At 43.0% G+C, this 10,251-nt stretch overlaps 1 long non-coding RNA gene across 2 annotated transcripts in view; it reads left to right on the top strand.

Moving 5' to 3' along the window:
- Window positions 1–2,068: 2,068 nt before the first annotated feature.
- LOC121141983 overlaps window positions 2,069–10,251 on the top strand; it is a 37,173-nt gene continuing 28,990 nt past the window's right edge. For both annotated transcript variants that reach the window (XR_005878983.1, XR_005878984.1), the window contains exon 1: window positions 2,069–2,191. This is a non-coding gene — a long non-coding RNA (uncharacterized LOC121141983). The remainder of the gene's footprint in view (window positions 2,192–10,251) is intronic.

The following is a 10,251-nucleotide window of genomic DNA, read 5'->3' as shown; positions in this document are numbered from 1 at the left end:
TCAGCCTCGTCCATCCCAACCCTCTGGACCATGGATGTGAACGTGCTTTGTGAGTACTACTGTAAGACACATGTGTGGCAGGTGATTACCTTCCCCAGCCCAGGCACCTGCTGCAACACCTGCCTCCTGTCCGCCTCCTCTCCTCCATGTGTCTCTTCTATTAAAAACTCCTGAACCTGCTGGATATTTGTAGGTAGAAAACGCTGCCTTTTGTACCTGTGCTCTTAACTTATGGCCTTCTGATGCTGGAAATGCCCCATGATCCTTGGTCTATTATTAGGTTTGGTTAAATTGGCAGAGGGAGGCTGAAAACAGCCAGCACAGCCAGCACTAACCCTTGGATTTTCCCATTTCTAATTTCTTGCTTTTATAAATCCAGTACATTTGGACAGTCTGCACAATATACTGCAAGGAAAAGGGTTTGTCATCACAAGACTGGGTAGTTCTTCCCTGAGTTAGCTCTGCCTTGGTCTCTAAGCTAGGAACATTTGTTCCAAACTAGAACTTCCGCGTTGGAAGTCAGCCAAGTCGAGTGGATGCCCTGGTGCCTTCCCGCTGAGCTGTCTGATCCTTGAAGCCCTGTGTGCCCTCGAACAAATGCCCATGGTTCCAAATGGAGCGAGTCTTCAGGAACAGAGAGAGGGTTGTTGAGAGAGAGGAGTTTGGGACTCAGGAACCCCCAGTTTCTTGCTCTGGAGTTCACATCCGCCTCTGAGTTAGCCTGAAGAGTTTGTGCCACCCACATATGCTTTATGTATTTATTGTTTCTTTAAAGTGACTAATTAAAATTTCACATACTTGAGACATACAGCATGATGTTTTGATATCAGTACCCCTTATGGAATGACTAAATCAAGCTAATTAATATATGAATCACCTTATCATTTTTGTAATACTGGAAAGAAATCCTTTGCAATTTTTAAGAAGACAATATATTATTATTCTATATTAACTGTGCTCACCACGTACAATTAGTTTCTTGAATTTATTTCTTCTAACTGAAATCTTGCATTCTTTTTACCAACGTCTCCCCAATCCCGTCATTCCATGACCTCTGGAATGACCATTCTCTCTGCTTCTGTGGGTTCAATTTTGGGGAGGCATTGAAATTGTCCCATTTTTCATCTTGGGGCCCAGGGTTCCCAGAGTATGGCAGTACAGAGGCCTATCCAGCACCTCCTAACACATCTGCACCCTTACTTTATTTACCACCCCCACCAACTCTAAATCAGCCAAGATATTTTAAACCTTGTTTTGATCTTCTTTGCATATCAGTTACACTATTTCTGAGTGTGTTTATTTTTATTTTTTTTTCCGGTGGTGAGCACATTACTTTGAGCCCTCAGGTAGCACATCTCCACTTCCTCTTGATTTCCTGCATGCCCCTGTGACCTCCAGGCATGTGGCTCAGAGCAGGCTAAATGGTTTTCATAGGTCTGGGAGCTTTGCTGTATAGCCAGGGGACATAGGTTCTCCTGTCTCTGCTGTTCCGAGTTGCTCCTGACATCTGCAGTGTTGAGATAAAATTCCAGCTGTTTCTTTTGCCCCAGCTCCTAAGGAAACAGCTCTTGTGCCTAGTCTGATATAGGGGGAAGGCACTGAACCTCAAACAAGAAAGAACAGGAATTTACTGCCAGCTCTGATGCTGATTTTGAGAAAACTCCTCACCTCCTTTAGGTCAGACTTAAAATTTCCAACGTTCCTGTGTTTCTGCATTTCCAGGATACTCACCAACATAAGAATAGTGATGTATCAACAGCAAAATAAGCTATGTATTAAGGGCCATCTGGGGCCAGGACCTGGGGCCAACACATTATCGATAAAAGGAGGATTAAGAAAGCAGTTCAAAAAGTGATTGCTGATGGTTTTTGACTGAGTTATCCCTTTCTGATAGTATCTTGTGATATGACTTGTGAAACGTGTGTGCTAAGCCCCATGAGCCTGCTGTGTTTGAGCCATGCACTCCCACATTCTTCATACAGTAGCACACCCCACTAGGGATACCACGTGCCAGAGTACCGGGCAAACAAACACTCCTTCTCGCTGGTTAGCAACCTGTCTACTTATTCTGACTGCGTTGGGCAGAATTTGTTTGGAAAGTTCTGTTTCAAAGATCCCAATGCCTTCACTCTCCAGGAAAACCACGGCATCCTGCCCTGTTAGATGACTAAATTTTAGATTGGAAGATCAGGTAAGAGGCAACTCCTGAAGCCAGATCATGGGATTCAGATAGAAACCTCTTTTCACCCTGTGTGGTTTGGGACACGTCAAAGCCCGGGTCCTTCTGTCTTTGAAATGGAAACCAAGCTGTTTGACCTGCACAGCCCTGGATGAGGTAACTGTCCGCGTCGGTGTTTATGCTCAGTACAGTGAGCTTGTCTACTCCAGAGCTAGACAGGAAATTAAAGGTCATCTTGTCCTGTCCTCTCACTTGAAAGAATAGGAAACTTTGACTCTAGAAGTGTCACACAGATAGCTCATAACTGCGCTGACTTGAACTTTGTTATTTTGAGACTGTGTCTCTGTCTGTAACCCAGGTTTGCTACAAACTTGCAACAAATCTCCTGCCTCACCTTCTACCGCTAGGAGAGCAGGCATAAGCTACCACACCTCCTAAATCGTCTGATTTTCTTGCTGCGCTTCTACAGTCCATAGAGTATGACAGTTCTTTCTTTGTAACAAGCATCAGGTTCATGACCTTCCCAGAACATATTTAGACAATAAGGCTCTTTCTATTAGTTTTAAGTTAGTTTAGTAGTCACCTGCCTAAATGTAGCAGCTTGAGTAAGATGTGACTCTAGTCTCCTAGTATTTTAAGTGCCTAGTCAGGGGTCAGCTTCCTTGTCTTGAGAAGTAGGGATGGGTAAAGTGGCTAATGGGTATAAATTCCAAAGCCTCTAGTTCACCTGTTCAGAAGTCTCATCTTACATGTGAGCATACTGTAACATCATGTGCAATAGCAAAATGAAGACTAGACTGATGCAGTTTCCCAGAATTCGAGAGAGATGGGAGACAGATACTGACTGTTTCCCCCAAACAATGAATAGTCTCATTGCCTTCGACATCAATTATTCATTTCAATGTTGCCAGAGTAAACTTTAGTTGTCAACTTGACATCAACCTAGAGTCACCAGGGAAGAGGGAACCTCAACTGAAGAATTTCCTACATCAGATTGGCCCATGGGTATGTCTGTGGGCTGTTTCTTGATTACTAATTGATGGAGGAGGACATTGCCCACTATGGGCAGTAACATCCCTAGGAATGTGGTCCTGGACTGTATAAGAAAGAGAGCTGAGTGTGAGCCTGAAAACAAACCAGTGAATAGCATCACTCCATGGTCTCTCTCAACATCCTTAAGTTCAAGTTACTGCCTTGTGCTCCTGCTGAAATCAAGTCTTTTTCCCTCAGGTTGCTTTTGGTCACGATGTTTATCACAGCAAACAAAGACAAAAGTGACTCGCCCCTTCCTACCTCCTTTTTCCTCTAGTCACAAAAAATCCAGGCAATTTACAGAAAATGTGAAAATGGACAATGAAGAGTGTATAAAAATGAATGCCAGCCCAATATCATCAAAGTAGACTCTAAAACATCTAGGTCCATACTACTAGTGTGATAGCCACTGTTTATCTACTTTAAATTAATTAAAATTAAATATGATTTAGAATGTAAAATCTGGGCTCATGAAACATATTTTAAGGCTTAATAGCCACATGTGGTTAATGACTACCTACTGGACATTGCAAATAAGAATACTGCCACAATTGTAGGAATTTCTATTGGGTAGTGTTATCTAGACAGGTAACACATTTGTAATAAACTATCAAAAACTTTGACTCTGGGTGTCATATTATCCACCCCAAAACAGGAAAATTAAAATCGGTGTGGCATTACCAATTCATCAAGGAAAATGAACCTTTTCATGTACTTAAACCTAAAAGAACCCCATGGGGTGCATCATGCAGATAGTTATGTACTGACAGAAATAAAATCAAGAGCTATAGAGACAAGGTGATAAAAGTTTAACTTAGTTCTTGTCAAAGTTGGAGGTCTCAGCTACTAAAATTCAACTTACTGGAAGTAATTCCTCAGTAGTACAGTTGGGATTTACGAGAAGATTTTAGTGACTTGGCTCAAGTGAATTTACATGGGTATTGAGCCCCAAGTGACAAGATGTCAATGCTGATCTGGAAGGCAAGCTTTCATACATAAGGAAAACCAAATACAGAAGTTCTGAGATTGGAAAGTATTGGGAAGTGTGGTGGAGAGAAAGGTCTCTGACTATTATGTATGAAGCAGAGAGGGAGATAAAGCTAAGCAAGGGATCACGACCAGATCAGAAAGGCCTACGTAGTTCATGGTGACCAGTTCAACAGAAGCAGACTTACTATTTTACAGCTTGAGAAAAGTCAGGTTGGGGTCTGGGAATATGATTCATCCCAGAACTGTAACCTCAGTGAGCTAAGGCACAAATATTCTGAATTCAAGACCAGCCTGGATTATGTATAAACTTCTAGTCCATAACATGAAACCCTGTTTCAAAACAACTGTAAAAACTGAGGACAGTGGGTGAGGAGAAAAACCAGCCATTGCTATATGAAAGCATGGCTTGTGGGGTGATCAGACGTGGGCAGGAAAAACATGAAGATGGAAGGAATAAACGAGTCACCAGCAGACATGGTGAAGTCCTCTAAACTACAGGTATTTCAGATGAGAAGCCAGCATAACCTGAATTGATTAGTTTCAATGGAATTTGAAAAAAACGTGAAGAAAATTGCAATAGCTGTTATCTGTTCTGTTTACTGCTAGGCTAGACAACCACTTGCTGACAAAGACTTGAGAGAGAGGAGCCGGGAGAGGGGAGGAATTGGCCCATAGTGTAATATATAGGTCCTGGTGTGTTTAGGATGCCTGTTACCTGGAAAAACAGAGCTCTCCACTCAAGGGAGAGTTGTTAAAAGATAGAGGTTTGGAGTTGTCAGGGTATAGGTGGTACTGTAAATCCGTGAAATTCAGAAGTCATCCATGAAAGAGGACACACGGAAAACAGCCTAGGAGCACCTGGGAATGTGAACTGCAAGAGGGCTACACAGGAGACAGAAGGGTAAGGAGGCTTGGGCTTCTTGGGATCCCAGAAACTTGGAAGAGCAAGTGTTTAAAGAGGCACGAAGGCTCGAGAGTCCAGTTAGCTGAGTGCATTTTGGCTTTGGAAGTATGTAGGTCATTGGTGACCTTGATAAAGGCTGCTCGAGTGGCGTGATGGGTCAGAAGAAAACTGGAACAGAGTTGAGACAAGAACGGGAGCTGAAAGAAAAACAGACAGGAAATGTAGATTTTTATTAAAAAAAAAAAAAAAGAAGTTTGTGGCTGCCCCAAAGTTAACAGGGTGGAGGGACATCCAGGTCAAAGGACAGTTACTGATTGTTTTTTAATGGTTATCAGAAAGGTGTATTTCTTTTAGAACAAGAGAAAGCAGTGTAATGGAAGTCAAAGAGAAAAGGAGATGGGATCAAGAAGGAAAATGGAAGCCAATGAGATTAGACGGAGCAGCCGCAGGAGGAACCGGCACGGGCAGGCTTAAGGGGCCATTGTTGATAAAGATGAAACACCTCTTCTCTGACATCATGACTCTGAGGAGTGGGGGCACAGCTCATGTGGGGGACAGTAGGGAGCTAAGATGTGGAAAAGTTAATCCAGAAACCAAAAAGAGAATTTTCTGGCTAGAAGTGTTTGACGGCGGACTTAAAGCAAGCCGGTCAGTACCGTCTCTGATGTTTTTGAAAACAGACTGCTGCCGAGGTGCAAGAGAACACTGAGGAAGAGGCATGGTGCTTCACCAGCTGGGGGTTTGCCAGGCACAATAAAAGGGAACCCTGCAGGAGAACTGAGATTGTTGGAGAGAGTGGTCATAGTGCTTGTGGGCGGAGAAGGGAGTAAGCCCAGCCATCGTCAATGTTGTTCATGTAGCCCCACTGTCTGCCAGGACGCATCAGTATGCGCATTTGTCTTTTCCCCATAAGGAAGCTCATTACTGACTTCCCCTGGACCCTGCCAGGTTCAGAATTCCCCATCAGGGTGGTGCTTTGCAGCAAGACCTCATGCGTCCCCTTCCTTAGACCTGGGAGGCAATGCGGCTGGCAGGAAAGGACCTCAGACTCGCTGGGAGAAGACCTGGGCTGGGGTCATTTTCTGTGGCATTTAGCAGATGGACCGGTTCTCTCCTTCCCTGGACCTGTTCCCTCTTGTGGTAACCACCCAGCTCAAACTGTAGTTTGGCACACAGATCTGATGAGATGGTAAATGTCAAACCATTAAGAGGAAGGAATTAGAAGACCCGGCAGAGTTACTAGATTCGCCCGACTCTGTAAGGAGGCACCGAGCGCAAATCCAAGGCTCTTGGTGGTGTGAGGTTTGGATTTCAAATGTCAGCGAATATAGGTCACCACGACACATAAGCAATCTGCCTTAAAAGTAGAACCTGATGAAACTATCACAAGGAAAGGCAGCGCGTTTCAACATCGGCCTTGGGAAGCAACAAACGCTTTGTGCAATGACCAATCAACCCACAGCTCGCACAGGATATTGCTGAGTGGCCATTCCTGACCTTACAAATAGTCAGAGACACCAATCACTCAGAGTGTGAGGGCTTCCCAAGGCCCAATCTCCATCTCTGCAAAGAGGGAAGAATCCTGTTACTTCCTCCTCAACTGCATCAGGGAGATGAGATTAGTTTTTTCCAAGAGACAAAAATAATAGCTGAAAATTACTTTTGATTGCTCTGAAAAAGTGGCTAGTCACAAAAGTGAAGTGTCACTATTATTAAGTGTGAGGCAATCCTTCCCTCCCCCACCTTGTCCCAGGGCTGCAGTGCAGAGCTGTGTGACAGGCTATTTTTAAATTCCCATCTCTGGAAACATATGGTCCTGCACCATGCCAAAGAAAGAAAAATGACCTGCTTAGGTCTGTTTGCTTGTTTGTTTTGATGGAACATTGTCTGTGTTCCGGAGAAAAATGATGTGTTCTGTTCTAAACGTTGAAGGTGAGTGTTAAATCTTTCCTACATTGTCTGGAACAGTCCACGACTACACGGCTTACACAGGCACCCGAGAGTTCTAACCTGCGCATTGATGTCTGTACACAAATTTCCTTTGGGGTGTCTCTGGATAGATTAAGATGTTTGTAAGTAGGTGGGATTTTTGTGGCCATCCATGATTTTTTTCTCTAGTGTTCTAACAGTTTTGTTCATTCCATGGCAATATTTTTAGCTGTAATCATTTTTTGCTAATACTAGAGCATCTGTTTCATGAAATCTAGGAGGCTTCTGTGCTTCAGTGATTCCTACAAGAAGAAAAGACTCATCCTGTGGTTTTCCTGGTTGGTCCTTATTGTTTCTTTTGTTTTCTGTTTTATTCATATCAACTGCTGTTTACTGAATCCTTTTCCTGACACAAATATATGGCAAGGTCATTATTAACTTCATATTTACTACCTTTCAGTATTTGCCATGCTGGGGCTTGAACCCAGGACCCTGTCCTTGCTAGGCCAGCACTCCAGCACTGAGCTTAGTTCTTATTTTTTATTAGTAAATATTGCTTGTACAAGCCAATGGGTCTCTCATTATGCCATTTTTTTCATTCAAATGCAGAATGTAGCCTCCTGTTGGTTTTTTTCTTTCTGAGTTGTCTCTTTTCTATTTTCATGATGATATTCCACATCTAGATTCCACATAGAAGAAGAAATGCATGATAGTTATCCTTCTGACTGGTTTATTTCGCTTCACACGTATTTAGTTCAGTCCATCTTCCTGCAAATGACCTAATTTTGCTCTTCTTTTCAGTTGGATACTATTTCATTGCATAAATATAGTATGCTTTCTTTATACATTCATCTGGTGGTAGGTGTCTAGACTGATTTCATAACTTGGCTATTATAAATAGTGTAATAATAAACATGGGCAGGCAGGTCCCTTTGCAGTATGCCAACAGAGAAGCTCTCAGGTGTATAATGAGGAGTGGTATAGCTTGATCATATAGAATACTCCTGTTCTTAGTTCCCCGCAGGAACTTTCATGCTCATTTCTATGATGGTTGGACTAACTTACATTCCCACCAACAGTCTTCAAAGTCTCCTCTGCCCACACCCTCATCATAGCTGCCTTTTATACATGACCCAACCTCACTCCTCTGTCCTACTATGTGACAACACTGTTCTCAATCTTGTCTAACTTCCCACTCATCAGATCTATTTTCTGACACCAAATCCCTGGAAAGAGATCCAGCTGACCAGTTTGAAAAAAAAAAGTATGAAAGCATTTATTTCCCAGGTTACATGAAACCTGGATTTTTAGCAAAAGGAGAAAAAAACCATTAAAGTAGATACGGATCTCATAATCCCTTTCCTTTCTTTCTCCTTCCTCTATCCTTCCCTCTTTCATTTTCTTCCCCCATCCCATAAGATCCAGGATTCAACTCTCCTATCTTTAGGTCATGATGAATGAAGACAGAACTGAAGATATTTCAAAGCACTTTATTTAACAAAAGAGGACTTAATCAATGAGATGGTGAGGTTAATTCAAGAAGGCAGGTGCGTACCTTTAAAAAAAATGACATAACCAAGAATTTGTGGAAAGGATTTTGAAGGGTTTTGCATGATCCCAGGGACCAGTAAGAATCACTCTGGTGGGGTGTGGTATTCACTTGGATCCCGGCTCTCAAGAAGCTGGGACAGGAGGATGGTAAGTTCAGCCTCCAATGTACAGTGTATTCATACTTACAGAAACAAGTAAGGGGCTTGCCTAGACTCACACCGTCAAAGCAGCTGCTGTCCATCCGTGGGGAAAGCCTATTGGAATTCATGGTGATGGGAGTATATGACAAGCTGTTATTCGCTTGGCAACATACAGGAAGCAAAGAGTCCAGGCAGAACCAGGGCCAGGTGTAACATTCAGAACCCTCCTCTAGTCCCCCAACTTGTAACTACTCAGAAGCTGGGGACCGAACATTCAAAACATAAACCTGGGGAAGGAAGACATTTCAGATTCAAACCATCATGTTCCTCCCTTGGCTCCTAAAGGATTTTGCCATTTCATAATGAAAACTGCATTCAAAGTATCTTTAAGAGTCCCCAAAGTCTTGGTAGTCTCAAGATTGTTCAAAAACGTCTTTTATCATAACTCTTTGTTGTTGTTGTTGTTGTTGTTTTGAGACAGGGTTTCTCTGTATTGTTTTGGAGGCTGTCCTGGAACTTGCTCTGTAGACCAGGCTGGCCTCGAACTCACAAGATCCACCTGCCTCTGCCTCCCATGTGCTGGGATTAAAGGTGTGCACCACCAACACCCAGCTTATCATAAACTCTTAACTGTGAGTCCCTCTAAAAAACTTGTTTTAAGTAACACACTTCCAAGAAACAATGGCATAAGCATTCCCATTCCAAAGCAAGACTGAAGCCCAGCAGGACACACATTAAACCTGATGGCTCTGTGGATGGTATCTGAGACACATGGTGACACAGTATGAACTCCAGCACATTTGAGTTTTATCTGTAGTACATATGGGCTCTCTCTTAGAGCTGCAGCTTTCCTTGGTAGATGTTCCATGGTGCTGGCATCTCTAACTTCTTGAGGTTCCCAGTGTAACTGGGGCCTCACTTTAAAAGATTCATAAAGTGGCTTTTCAGGGGCTCTTTAAAGACGTATACCCATGCTCCACTTTCCCTGGCTTCATAAGCTTTTCATTGTAATCTTTAATGCAAGTCACCATGAGCCGATAACCACGAACTTAGGTTTGGCTATAGTTACAACCTCCTTCCTTGGTATCAATTTTCTATATTATCGGTCTTTCCCATCATGATCAAAATGCCAACAGAAACATGTTAAAGTAGGAAGAATGTATTTGTGCTCATGGTTTCAGAGGGTTTAGTTCACCAGAGAAAGGAAGGCACAGCAGAGCTTGCAGCAATGGGAGCATTGTAGCAGGGAGCTTGTTTGCATGGCACCAGTCAGGAAATAGAAACTTCAGCCTGGACCAAGGTTAGTTATAACCAGTAAAGGCCATCTTTGGCCAATCCCTAGTGACCAACTTCCTTCAGTCAGGCTCCGCCTCCCCAGGGCTCCACAGACTTCAAAATAGTAGCACAAGATGAGGACCAAGTATACAAACCGTGAACCTTTGGGGGACATTCCAGATTCAACTAACACAAGCCATCTTCTTTACACAAGTGGATTCAGTTTGGCTGGTCAATGTTCCATGTTTCTT

The sequence above is a fragment of the Mesocricetus auratus genome, unplaced genomic scaffold, assembly GCF_017639785.1.
Source record: "Mesocricetus auratus isolate SY011 unplaced genomic scaffold, BCM_Maur_2.0 Super-Scaffold_100008, whole genome shotgun sequence".
Classification (NCBI taxonomy): Eukaryota; Metazoa; Chordata; class Mammalia; order Rodentia; family Cricetidae; genus Mesocricetus; species Mesocricetus auratus.
The sequence above is the reverse complement of the archived record's forward strand: the minus strand, read 5'-3'. Positions and strand labels throughout refer to the sequence as shown.